This window comes from Artemia sp. Qi Xiang Cuo, chromosome 2, assembly GCF_049724085.1.
Source record: "Artemia sp. Qi Xiang Cuo chromosome 2, ASM4972408v1, whole genome shotgun sequence".
NCBI classification, from domain to species: domain Eukaryota; kingdom Metazoa; phylum Arthropoda; class Branchiopoda; order Anostraca; family Artemiidae; genus Artemia; species Artemia sp. Qi Xiang Cuo.
Genome location: NC_142795.1, coordinates 6,961,644 through 6,976,106, shown reverse-complemented (window position 1 = coordinate 6,976,106; position 14,463 = coordinate 6,961,644). Strand labels below are relative to the sequence as shown.

General features: G+C 42.6%; 1 protein-coding gene and 1 pseudogene across 2 annotated transcripts in view; both read left to right on the top strand.

Annotated features, from left to right (window-relative positions):
• Window positions 1–14,463, top strand: part of LOC148954853 (pyrimidodiazepine synthase-like) — a 317,734-nt gene that overhangs the window by 295,121 nt on the left and 8,150 nt on the right. The window lies entirely within an intron of this gene.
• Window positions 5,078–8,518, top strand: LOC148954854 (large subunit ribosomal RNA; annotated as a pseudogene).

Sequence of the window (14,463 nt, the reverse complement as noted above, 5' to 3'; positions counted from 1 at the left end):
TTTTCTATGCATTCCCCCTATCTCTTCACTATCACATATAGTTTTAGATACCTTAGAAACTCTGTGAATGCTATTTTTCACATAGTTTTAAGAGAGAGTTTATTCCATTTATCTATTGCACATACCAGCGTTCTAATTTGCACTGAATATTTCTATCGTGCCAAGATTCTAGCGAGGGGAAACCAAGTTAACGGTTCCCGGCATTTTCCTCGTCTGAAGTTCAGTCTTGGAAATCAGAACACTCGCGCGCGACAGGTTACAATAATTAAGCTCATGAGTTCACTGAATCTGTATGGAATTAGAAAGAAATAACGACTTATGCAGTCTAAGCGAATATTTCAACTTTTGACGGGCATTATGTAAAGGGGGGGAAGCGCTGCGGGACCAAGAAGCACCGCGGGGATGCACTGCGGGGTGCACCACGGGCCCCGATAAGTGCTGCAAGATGCTCTGCGGGCCCGAAAAGCGCAGCGAAAAAAAAAACAAAAAAAACAGCATGGTTGATTTGAAAACTGAAAATAAACTATTTTTTGAACAAAATCAAATTGCCGCCTTCTATGTAAAGCGATGTTTTAGATTGTAAATATCTTATATTAAGTTAGAAATTGACTGCTTTCAGTTGAATTAACCAAATGCTACTACTAAGCGCTAACTTCAAATAATAATAATCCAAATTTTAGCAGTAGGGATGATTTGAACTTTTTGAAAATAAGCTATTTTTCATTTATAGGTTGGAGCATTGGTCCCTTACTCACCATCGTCATCAGGTGAAGAAGAAACATGTCAAGAACTCATTGAAGGGGCAATGGAGTTTCATGACATTCAAGACAATGAAACATCAGCTATCAACGATAATGACTGGCATGGTATTGTTAACTCTGATGAAATACCTTCTAATATTGATGATTTATTAAGTAATTATTTCAATGTAGAACCTAGCACAGTTGAGCAAGGTAATGTTCCTAGTTCAGAGGGGGACTTGCCAGTGCTAAGTCCAAACACCTTACAAATTTTAGAAGATTTTACTGGGAACCCTTCTCTATCCCCCACTGATTACCTACTTCCACTTCAAACAACTGAATTGGAACATACCCCAAATATTGTTGAACAAATTGGGGGAGGGGGTAATATACAAGAGGGGGGTACAACTTTCCCAGACTTTCAATTGTCGAATACAATTTTAAATAATATAGTTGTTTTCACTGCGACTTTTGCAGATCCTTTTAATTCACTTATGGGGGAAATTTTGTGTTTGATCCTGTAGAAATTGTGCATGCCTATGTAGATAAAATTCGTGCACTGCTGGAGAAGCAAATTCAGTTGTGGGGAGGGAGGGATTCAATTAAGGTTTCTATTGTTTTAAAAGTTTTCTATTTAAATGAGGGGAAAAGTGAGGTTTATTATCATTATCTACACTTCGAGATATGCATAGTTTACTCAAATTTAGAACATTTTGAGGATGCTTTCATGGATTAGGTAGGTCAAATTATAGCGCATCTCGAGAACTATAACGAAAATGGGAGCGGGTCTGTGGTTTTATTTATTGAAAATTTAAGCGTTAATATCTGTAAATTTAAGAAAGATTTTAATTTAAGAGGGGGGCATAGGGATGAGGGTATAGTTTTAAAATATAATCCAGATCTAGAAGGTTGTAAAGGTGTCCAGCGGATCTGTTTTGAAACAGATCAAAAATGTTTCAGGGATGCTTTCCTCATAGCAGCATTCGAGCCTCTAGTAGGTAACGCTACCAAGGCGAATTTAGATCGCTAGGCTGTACATGGGAAGGACGGGTCAAACATCTCCATTGTAGATTTGTCGTTTTTAGAAGGAAAATGCCCAGTAACGCTAAGATCGGTTGACATTTTTGAAAGGACTAATGTCCATTTAAATATTGGCGTTAGTGTGGTTCAGTATGAAACTGAATTTGAAGATGGGGCTCGTTCTAAAAAGAAGGGGGTGGTTTTCCCTGTAAGGGGCCCGTCAATTGATTTGGTCAAACACTGGGTTTGGTTGTTCTATACACCACCTAGTGAACCGAATGCAATTGGCCATTTTAACCCTATTACCGACTTTAGTAGAGTTCTGGGGGCGGGTAAAAAGGGGCGGGGGTACGTTTTTACTATCCAATATGCCTGTCTAGATTTTTGAGAAAATTAAAGTTGCAAAATCACATGAGACACTGTAGACAGCATGTATACCAGACAGTGGAAACAGTTTCAGGGGATCTTAAAGCAGGTGCACCGCGCCTGAATATCACAGCATGTAATGATTGACTATGACCTCGGAAGTATTATGTTTATTGTCTTGACTTGATGTAATGGTGCCATGAGACAAAAAGGTTAAGACTTAATGCGATGCGCGAGGTTATATTGTTGGACTGTTGAACGACGAAAAAATGCTACATTTTGTGTCCAGTATGATTAAATTAATCAATAATAACAGTTAGAGTTTCGAATTAGAAAAGATACAGCCATAGAACTAACCAGAAACTATGCCAACCCGCGATCCGCGGACAGGACTGGAATGAATCCGCGGGCAGATTCCGGGACACCAAAGTGTGTGGGTTCCGGGGAAGTATGGTTGCAAAGCTGAAACTTAACGGAATTGACGGAAGGGCACCACCCGAAGTGGAGCCTGCAGCTTAATTCGACATACCCCGGGAAAACTCACCAGGCACTGACAAGGGAAGTTTTTACCGTGGGAGATCTATGTCGGTTGGCTGGGCTGTTTGGGTCAGGTACTGGCGGATGTGTTTTTTCGAGGGTTCTTTTTAAGTAATCTCAAGAAAGATAAACTATACTGATCAATATAATATTTATCATCTTGTTGACTCGCGAGGAGGAGCTGTGCACTTGGTATCGAGCCAGCGTAGGGTGAGAACTAAAATCTCTGAGATGACCGGGGAGGTACGGTGACAACCGAGAAAGACACGGGACGACTCAGAACTTCATCCATGTCCTATAGTTCAGTTTCCCCAATTAAACTCGTCAGAGGTTATGCGTGTGGCCGGACCTTATCAACGAGAACCAGGACTCCAGCGTCATCGCACGACAGGCGCGTGCGTCTAGGAATTAGTTGCACTGTGTACCCCACACCCTGCACTACGAAAGTGGTACTTAGTGCGTGATCCCTTCGCACGAATCGACCGGGCGGCTGTCACGTCGCTAGGTGGGGTGTTGATAGTTGTACACTCTTTATAAGGGCGATTTCTTCCAAGTCTTAACAATTTGAAAGTATGGTACCATTCGGTCGGCGACGTAGAGTGTTATCAACTAGAGGGAGAATCTTTTACCAGGGTGTCCGGTGTTGTGTAGACTCTGGTGGAGTGAGAAAAGGGCCATGGGGTTGGGTTCGATGTTAAAACGGATTTGGTCTGAAGCTTGTGGTGGAAAATTGGTCAGACTCATTAATGTTTTAACTTATTATAAACAAATCTTTTGTCAACTTTTTATTGCTGACCGTTGGGCTTTGATTATGGCATGGTTTTTCTGTGAAAATCAATGGTATTGTAGTTACTCCGTGACCTATTGTTCGAATAGTGTCGGTGAGGACTTAATGAACTGTATCGTTTGTTGCGTATCTCCGATGATTCGATAATGCACATACTGTGAATGAAGACTGTCTAACGTTACAAACTGATACTACAGTATGAGATGAAAAACCACTGCGTGTAGAGGAGGTTAAAAAGCAGACGTGTTTTGTGAGTGTGAAACCGAGATGTTGTCTTTGGCGGTTATGTATGTCGGTGTGTATTTATAAAGTAAAATGATTGATTGTGGGAATTTGTCATAAAATATATAGGCTCTAGTGCTAGTGCTATTTGTCTCTCGGATAAGTCACTTATGTTGAGCAAGCGTTGGATTTGATACATTTTTCCAAAGTAAATCCCAAAGAACGAGTGTAAATGCTAGGAAGTAACATGGTGGAGGATATTAAACATAACGCGTTGGTTGGGTCACCGGTCGAACTCTCTACACGTCCTGCCTGCCCTCGTGGGGCACGACGAAGTGCGGTTTTTGGTCAACTGAGAATCTCTTGATACCTCAGGTGAGCCATCGTAGTGCAGTGCGAGAGAACTACTGTCTCATAGATATAGGAATCACTAAGACACCCTGCTATTGAACTCTCTAGTTAGATTTTATCATTGTGAATTATTTTTGAAAAATATTCAGGTGTGGACTATAGGGTATATCATATTACAGTATAAGTGAGTCAACTACTCGAGAAGCATGAGTAAAACTGTGTGAAATCAACCATAGATAGTGTCGGTAGTTGTTCACTTGTGCACGTGACGGTGCAGGGTGTGATTGATACTGATACACATTCATGAGACTGACCAGAGAGTAGGGATCACTTTGCTCATATTGATAATACTAACTAGGCTAGAATATTTAGTTCAAGAGAACTGAAGGACAACTCTACCGTCTCGCTTTGGACCTCAAAGTGAAGGTCAAGCATGTGAGAGTTGACTGAGTCGGACTGAGAGATTGAGGTTGCTATTAGCCTGTCTTGTTGAACATAACTGCGAGGCTCCGTGCTAATCGTTGTTTTTGATTACGGAATATAGAGAATGTTAGCGATCTCGTAAAGTGCTTTATCACCTTTTTCGGTTGAGAGGAGGTGGTGATATGTCTTTGTCTCATATTGATGGTCTCATGTGCCTCTGGTGGTTGTGGTATAGTGACACAATGGTACAAAGAGTGAAAGTGATATTATCAATTATAAATTTACGATGGAGATGAATCGTGTTGATAAACAGAGTAAGGGTCAAAAAACAGTGTCCGTTTCACTTAGATAATGGGGGGTTGAACGAGATGAGTTTGTTAAGTCTGTGCTGTTCTCTGTCTAAGGAACACAAGGAGTATGTCTACACAGTCTTTTAAAATCCCAAACTGGTACTGTCTTAATAAGTATCATTTCTGGAATTCGAGTTAGTGTTGAGTGTTCTAGTGTGTTATGTTATTTAGAACTGATGACTACCAGGTGCTTTATGTCACTACAGGGTTAGTGGTTACCAGGTGACTTTGGCTAATTGGTTTGAAAAACAAATGAACCTTTCAGTTTATATAAAACCCCCCGGCCTCAGCTCAGGCGAGACGACCCGCTAGACTTAAGCAGATTAGTCAGCGGATGAAAAGAAACTAACCAGGAGTACCCGAGTAGCGGCGATTGAAGAGTTATAATCCTAGCACTCCTGGTCAAGTGAATCAGTCGGGATTCTCGTTCGACCGATGCAGTGTGTTGTAGACTATTAAGACATTCGTTTTGACCGTATACATTACAACGGCCTTTTGAACTCGTTCCACGCTATTGGTTACTGCCAGGATGACTAATTTCAGCTCTGCCTTCCACGGACTTTCTAGTTTCGTGGATGGTTTGAAATACGAGCTACAAAGTTTGGAATAAACCAATATTTCGAAAAAAGCCAGTTATAAACCTATACTTACCGTAACCCTATTTCCCCGGGTAAATAACAATTGATTGTTTGTTAAACATATATTGATATACACCCGTTGTTTAAAACGTATGGACATTCGAATCTATAGCCCTCGTCGGGCTCAGCGATGCGGGTGGCGAGAGCTGAGGTGATCGCTGAGGGCAGCCTCGGCTGGTCTCTGGTCATGCTGGTCATCTACGTTGCTCACGGCGTGTATTCCCGGGTGGATTCGTAATCCGCACGCGGCTGGAACCGTGTCAAAGGACCCAGTGCTCTTGTTGCTTCGGCTTCAAGATGCTGGATTCCCGGCACCGAGTCGGCCCGTCGTCGGGTGCTGTGAGACTCGGGGTGGGTCTCTTGGGGTAGCGGAGAGGCGGCGAGGTCCGTCTAAGCCGTCTTGACACATTGAACCAGGAGTTTCTATTGTGTGCGAGTAGGCGTTCGAGGAGACGACCGATTGCGTACTAAATGTTCAAGCAGTGATTGAGATGATGATGGGAGATCCTTCTCCTCGGGAGAGGGCGCATACCCGTGGAGTCGTGATCCCGGTACAGATTTGACGCACCGAGAGCACACATGATGGGACCCGACAGATGGTGACCTATGCCTCGGCCAGGTCGAAGTCAGGGGAAACCCTGAGGGAGGACCGACGTGAGTCTGACGAGCAAATCGATCGGCGGAGCTTTTTAGAGGGGCGATAGAATCCTCAAGACATCTAGGAGCTGGGTCCTCCTGTCTTGTACCACAGAATAGCTGGCGCGCACGCACAGGAGACGGGAGTATCCTCAAGTCCAGCGTCTGATTAGAGGCTTTTGGGCAGTAACGGCCACAACAGCGTCTCCCTAGGTCACTTTTTGAGCGACCTTGACGAACGTGAGGGTGTTGGCGTCCCGGCGGGTTGATTCTAGGGAGCAGTGGGCCACTTTTGGTAATAAGAAATTGCGCTGATTTATTACCAAACGGTCCTGAGCCAGATATCAAAAACCTTCATAGACACCACCAAAAGTACATGAGTTGGGTTCTCCAGACAGCAGGAAGGTGGCTCTGGAGGTCGGACACCGATGAGGAGTGTAACAACTCACTTGCCGACGAACCTCGCACTGAAAATTGGAGGCGCGTTAGCATTGTGCTGATACCGGACCGCCGGTCGCAGAGCTCGTCGATCCTGGGTGATCGTCGCTGACGCGCCGGTGAGTAGGGAGGTCGCACTGGTTGCGTTGAAGGGTTTGGGCGTGAGCCGGCCTGGAGCTGCCAGTGGCTCAGTTCTTGGTGAGAGTAGCAAAGACTCGAGCGATATCCTTGAGGCCGGACATGGGGACGGTGTCCATGTGAACAATTGTTTTACTTGGGTCAGTCAGTCCTAATCACAACCTTACAGTGAAGCACAAGACAATTGTTGACAAACAGAGACTCGCCGGGTTGCTCTCACATCGAGAAGCTTGGTGCACGGGCGAAATTGACTCCGTTTTGTCGTCGGGACCCTGGGTGGGGTCCCTGTCGAATCCTAGGCTCCGTCTCGGCCAAGAGACGTGTTACGTGGACGCCGGTGGGCGTGCCGGGACGAGTGTTATTGTGTGTGTAAGGGAGATATTAGCCCTTGACGTCCTCCAATGAAGGCGAGGGTTAATCGTCCGAAGAGTGTTTCACGTTAGCGTCGTAAGTTCAGTATTGTCTGTAATTGACCTCCAGGGGGAGGCCCAAGTCTCATAATCCAACAACACCGTACATAGTCAAGAATCAGGTACCAACCGTGAACTGACTATCGGATTGCTATGCCGGGCTGTCAGTGACATCAGCCAAGGTGTTCAGGATCTTCGGGCTCCGGCGTTTCTCTGACTTGTGTTGGTGTCATGCGTGGAAAACGATGTGTCTGGATCCCGAGGTGGTCTTGGGTTCTCGCAAGTGTGCTCGATCCATTCTATCGATGGTAGTTGACGTACCTAGTAGTGTTTGTAGTGCCGTGCGTTGGCTTTCTGTGGAGCCTCGTTACACACTTAACGAACAACTCAGAACTGTCAATATCCTGTTGCCTCAGACGTGAGGTATAATACATTGCAGTGCAACGGAGGCAGCGCGGATTAATTCACTTAGAGTTCGTACACTTTATATTAATGTCAATTTTACGAAAATCTATTACTAACTTGTACTAGGCTTGTGTACATCTCACTCTCTGAAGGGAGCCAAAGTAATCGACATCGCCTGAGTGAAACGCACTCCGTGAGAAACCATAGTGACACTGACCCTATCTCCGGTCGCTCGACCAAAGTGACAGTGTTCCTTGACTTTTAATGTCGGAGTTGACCAAATACCCTGGTGATATTGATTGTCAGGCGGAGGTGGGGAGTGTACGGCGAGGTTTCTCAGCCGTGGGATATTGTAACTTCGGCACTGACAGACCCAGCCGGTGCGGGTCTCGTACAATAAAAAGGTAATACGATGCCCGGCAAGGGTGGGAAGGTGGTTGTGGTTCCATGGCGTCCCACATCGTGGGTCTCACACTTAACCTGCTGAGGCCCCGTACGGCGGGGGCGGTTTAATGGGGTTGGCCCTCTGTCAAATGATAACGCATGGGTCCTAAGGCAAGCTCAGGGAGGACAGAAACCTCCCGAAGAACAAACGGGAAAATGCTGGCTTGATCCGTACGGTCAGAACGAGTGCGAACTGCTAAAGCACGGCCGGTCGATCCTTTTGGCGTTAAGAGTGTTCAGCACGAGGTGTAAGAACAGTTACCCCCGGGCTCCCTGTCTTGTTGCAGCCCAGCGCGCATAGCGACGTCGCTGATCTATCAGGCGAGATAGGCTCGGACGATAAGTTCGAAGAAGTATTCGCCCCGTTTAGGAGTGTTATCCCACCTCCAGGAACCATGAGATGTGTTTATACCGTCGAGAGACTGTGAAGTTTTACCCTACAGACGCTCAAAGCCGGTAATCGAGTAATCCTGCAACGTACGAGAGGAACCGCAGGTTTGGACAGTTGGTTTTGCACTTGGTCGATCGGCCCCTTGTGCATGGCTACGTCGGTGTGATTATAACAGAAAGCCTCTGAAGGTAGACTCTGTCCTCGAGTTCACAACGGGACCGTGCATTCGTACTCACTTTTGGCTAAACGTAAACTGGTCCTTTAGCTTTTAGCACTGGGTTCGAGTGCTTCGGAGCCACGGTTCGTCGGGTGCGTGCCCTCAGGATACGGCGACAGGGACGCTTCACCGTCTACTCCATCAAATCGTACCAACTTTAGACTTCAAAAATCAAGTGTATTAGCATTGTGGCCAGGCCGGTGTGGTGGCCCAGGGCGAGCAGTACTTGAATCAGATATATGCGGAGACTATTCATAAGAGATTGAGTTTTGTAGTGCATGCGTTAAAGTCAAAACAAGTATAGATAATGACTATAACTTTGGTTTATGAGTTGACGTTGTTGGCTAGCTATTCCAAATAGTTTTTGCTCCATGCATCACCCATGCCTTGAGGTAAGTCTACTCACCGGGGCGTTGGCGATGAACGTGTTCGGACTAGTAAAGTGTGAAAAGACTCCTCTGTGAATATATTTACAATGGAATGTAAAGTTCCTAACCTAGAGTCCGGGTTCTTTCTATATGGTAGGTCCAAGAACAGGAATGACGGTTGGTCTTTTTTCCGCTAAGTTGGCGGGTGCCCTTCGGTCACCCGCACTTTCAATTTACTCAGGCCCATTGTATCAAATGAAGTCTTTGGTTTTAGAGTCTAAGCGTGTTTTCCCTGTGTGCGCTTCGCGCACACAGGGAGAGTATTTTTAAAAACGGAGGGGGAGGCGGGAGCCCTCCCCCGAGTCCTGGGATTGTGACTTTAATTTTTCAAGGATTTTGGGGCCGAGGGTGTATCCAGACTGGGCTGTGTAATTGTCTACAGAGAACATAAAAGTCAGAGAGTACTAGTCCCGTCTGCGGTGACAGAAGACACGGGTGAGTGTGAGTCATGGTCTACACGCGCGGGTCTTCTAAAATGTCTGACCTGTTCTGAAATAACATCCTTTTTCTTAGATAACATACTCCGGTCTTTACTTTCAGTAAGTTTTTCCTATATGGAGATCATGTGGCGTTCTACGGTAGGTCCGGGATTGTTGGTGCTGTCAGGAATGAAGCTAGTAAGCGGCAGTCTTAAAAATAAATTACCAAATATTAACAAACGGTACTCAATAATCTGTCCTTAATTCTCTTGAACAATTCTTGAACATTGAACGCTTAAACGAACTGTTATTGAAAATAACAGTAACACCCCTATTATAAATAAATTGTTCTATGTCAAAGATTAAATAGTATGGGAATACGATGCTAAAACCCGTATGAAAAAATGGTTCTAGTTAATAACTTTTTTATAATTGTTTTGAAAGGTAAATAGCCTAGTTTCTGTTGGGCGCCCCCACACGAGTGTAAACTCGTAAACAATCTCTGTATAAAGAGGTCAAGTATGACTAGCCTATACCTACACTGTAAAACGCGACTATCGTCATTTTCTCAGATCAGTTAATACACTATGAGAAACGTTCACATTTGTATATAATTTTGTACAGTGACTGAGACACTTATCTGTTGAGGTTTGCCCCTCCAACAAGTTGTAACAACGAAAACTCTCGCATGTGACCTAAGTCACTGAGCAACAACAAAGACAAATTTTAGTCTGGTTAACTATTTGTACCCATTACATTCTCTACACAAAGAAAACACCGCGAGGTTATAGGTTGTTTTAAACGGTCGTAGCTGTTCACACTAGATCAAATGTCAAGTGATTATCATTCAGTCAAGGACACATTCATCAAATATCGACTTACACCACCGCAAAACTATGAACTCTGACACAGCAACCCATTCATTGAGATAGAAATAATAAACGTCATTATGTTGGTCTCAGACCAAACGAAAGAGATAGTTAAGTTAACCAAGAATGTATGTACTACCGAGACCAAACTTTTGTTAGATATACTTAAAACCCTACATTATGGTTTAATGAGACCCACCGAATGATCGATTAGATTTAGAAACGTCTTTATTTTGGTAAACGTAAAACCGTATGTGAGATATTCGTATATCACGTATTTCTGGTCGACTTTGAAAAAACTAATTTTATATTTTAGTAAACAAATTATTGCAGTTTGTCTACGTAAAATATAATGAGATCTATTAGTTACTAAAGACAGTATTGTGGACATCGTCCAACAGACTGAGCTATATGTTTAAACAATTTAATTAGTGTAGACGAAGAAAACAAGTCTGATATCTTGTATTTTAACCATTCAGGAGGTGGGTCTTTTATTTGATTGTTGAGCCCGAGATGTAAAATTTTAATTATAGAAACTAAGAAAAACAATATATATATATTTTTTTTATTTTATAAATTTGTCATTTTTTAAAACTATCTATCATGTCAGTCGCTTAGCATTCAGTCTTTGACAAATAAAGCCACGTTATACAAAGTGGTCCGTTTACCAACCATCCAAAAACAAATTAAAATAATTTTTTGTCGTGGTGGTGTGGCCGGAGGGTGCAACATGCAAATTTCATAGTCTGAACGCAAAAAAAAAAAAAAAAAAAAAAAAAAAAAAATATTTGTCTTGACATTTCCACAGCATCGTTTGTTGGTTTGGGTACTTAAAATACTTAAAATTTTAATTATTAAAAAATGCACAATCAAACACCAAACAAAAATAGGTTTTCAAACTGACTTGTCCTTCGAGAAATTTGTCATTTGAACAGACACATGGACGTTGAACATCAACTTACTTTATAATAGGTTGACAGTTAGTGGATACGACGGGCCCCCACTCCCCGCCTATCCTGACGAGAGACGTTTTAATGAAAAAAAAATAAAACACAAAAAAACTTGTATGTAAATGTCCCGAGTCTCGGTGGTTGGGTTATAGAATTAAATTGTTACTTCATAACAACTGCAGATCCACAAACGCCAATCGCTTAGGTGTGGTAGGTCGACCATAAAATTAATAGTGTTTTTGGTGGATCAAGGTTTATCTCAGGACTAGTTTGACTAATACACATATAATTATCTATTTTTGTACTCAACTACTTTGAGTGAGAATATACCAAAACATAAGTAGATCTTTTAGGTGTTTTATGTAGTTGTATATTTTTAATCTGTTTTATTATTAACAAATTCTTATAGATTGTTGTTATACAAGTAATGAGTTGATAATACTACAAAACGAATTAGAGATTTTTTGGGTTTTTTAAAGTTTGCTAGATTTACTTGTATTACAAAAACCACAAGAAATATAGATTTTAGTAAACTAAGACTGTATTTTTTAAAAATAAAAAAATAATTATATATTTTAGGTACTCAATACTTTCATGGTTAAGCTGACAACAATACATTTAAATATTAGTTAAACAAGAGAGTCTTGTGTAATGATTCCAAACGTATGATAGCGATGATTTAAAAAAGACAGTCTGCTTGACTAAGACACCAATTTATTAATAAGTCAAAATTTTGTTATTTTATGTGGTAATTAAAAATTTGAATTCTGAAAACCGGACGATAATCAACAGACATGATATGAGGGGGTCCCTCTAGACAAGAAAAAATTGAGCGTGATCGATGGATGGAAACGGTGGACATGGTCGAGGTGAGATCCGTTTCAAATTGTATCTCGTGTTGTGTCGTTTTATATAACCGGTGAGAATTTCTCGAGATAACATGAAGTAAAATTAAATTACTTAATATCCATTCAAAACTTTAGTTCTATCAAGATTTGAGGTTGTGTTACGTTGTAAAATCTCAACAGTTATGTTTAATCTACTGACCGTTATGTAAACGGTTTCGAGTATAAGAAAAATATTATGTTACTTTCAAAATTTTTATTAATTTTTTATTACTTAAATTAATTCTTTCATCAAAAATGAATAGTCTAATCTTAACTTATCTTTTTTGGGCAATCGCTACCAGACAAATGGTTAGATTGCTAGTGCTTTAAAATCGTTTAATTGTAGTTTTTATTTCAAAGTCATACTGACTAGCGGGGTGTTGAGTTTTATAGATCCATTGCTCAACTCAAGAGAGCAACTGTAGGTACTGACACTTAAGTAATATACATGCAACCTGGTAGCTATCGCAAAATTTTAGTGTTTTTTACGGGTAATAAAATCCAATTTTCTGTTTTAGCTAATGACCGTTTTGGAACAGTTATATTTTGTGAGCGAATCTTTGACTTTATGTTATAATCTTTAGGTATTTTGCGTGGGATTGCTGTGGTGTGTTTATTATCTGATATCAGGATTTTGAAAAATTGTTAATTAATACAGGTACATATAAATTATGTATAGTAGCGATTTTAGTTATATTTAACTGTATATATTTTATAAAAAAAATTGTTATTACAATTTAATTTTATAACAATGACTAGTTTCGTTGGGTGTTGTTAAAAAAAATAATAATTCGATACAATTAACAAACTAATTACACTTTAAAAAGTGTTATAAATTAATTATTAATTAAATATATGAATTATGAACAACTTAATCTCCTACACAGACATGCGCGGATTGGGTCCCTAGCGACCCGACACATTCAGATAGAGTGTTGGACGAGGGTGACATTGGATCCAGAAAGATCCCTCTAAAAATTACGCGAGTGGGTTTTCGGTTTCCATCTCAATTGATAGTCGCTATATAAACTAGAATACAAGAATAGGAAAAAATCAGCAGCTAAGCAGGTGATATTTCTCGAGTTTAGTAACAGGTACAGAATTGAGATATTCCGTTTACAGTTGAGTTATTTAACGGAGAGACCCCACGGACCGACAGACACTGTGCCCGTCAGTCACTGTAGGGCGTGTATGGTCTAACTAGCTCAATTGTTGTAACGGCACGGCTTGATCAGTTGCTCCAAAAGGTGGCTTGAATCACTGTCCCTATCTACGGTCTAGCGAACCCACTGCCAGGGGAACGGGCCTGGTAACGTCTGCGGGGACAGAAGACCCAGTTGAGCTTGATTCTCGGTCGGAGGTGGGGAGTGACCGGAGAGGTGTAGCCGAAGTGTGAGATGGTAAACTAGTCTCATACAGACAACGCCTGTCCGGGTCGAGTAACAGAATACCGTACTAGGAGTCCCGGCACTGGTGGGAAGGGGGTTGTGGTTACATGGATTACCACATAGGGGGGAGATCTAGATAAGTGCGGAGGCACGGTAAGGAGGGGGCGTGTGTATTGGGCGGGCCATCTGTCAAATGAGAACGCAGGTGTCATAAGTCCAGCTCAGGGAGGACAGACACCTCCAGGAGAGCACCTGGTCTCATTCTGGCTTGATCCCGACGGTCAGTACGATTGCGGTCTGCGACAGCACTGCCTCTCGATCCATTTGGCTTGTAGAGTTTTAAGCCCGAGGTGTCAGAACAGGTACCACAGGGATAACTGGCGGGTGGTGGCAACGCGTTCACAGTGACGTCGATATTCTCTACGTAGATGTATGCTCGTAGTCTCATTTAGAATCAGTATTAGCCACTTGTCGGATTTTTCACCCAACAACATGAACCATGATCTGGGTTTATACCGTCGTGAGACCGGGTCGTTGGACACTCCAGACGGTCAAAGCCGTTGCACTAGTAATCCTGCGAAGTACGATAGTACCAGCAGGTTCGGACCGGTTGGTGTGAACGTGTTCGAACGGCCACGGGTGCGAGGCTACGTCCGTGTGATTATACATGATAGCCTCTGAAGGTAGAATCTGTGCTGGAGTTCACAACGGTACCGTGCGTTCGGACTCACTGTTGGCTCAACGTAACCTGTTCCTTTAGCTTTTAGCAATGGGTGCTAGTGCTTCGGAGCCAAGGCTTCGGCGGTTGCTTGCTCTTCGGGTGACGGCGACAGGGCAGCTTCACCGTCGAATAAATCAAATATTCCATACTAAGTCGAATGCCAAAATCACGCTCGTAGACGACTTGGGCACCGGCCGGGGTGTTGTAAACGGTAGAGCAGTAACTTACACTGCGATCTGCTGGAGACTAAGCCTCACGACCGGGAGATTTGTCTTGCCAGCGGGCAAG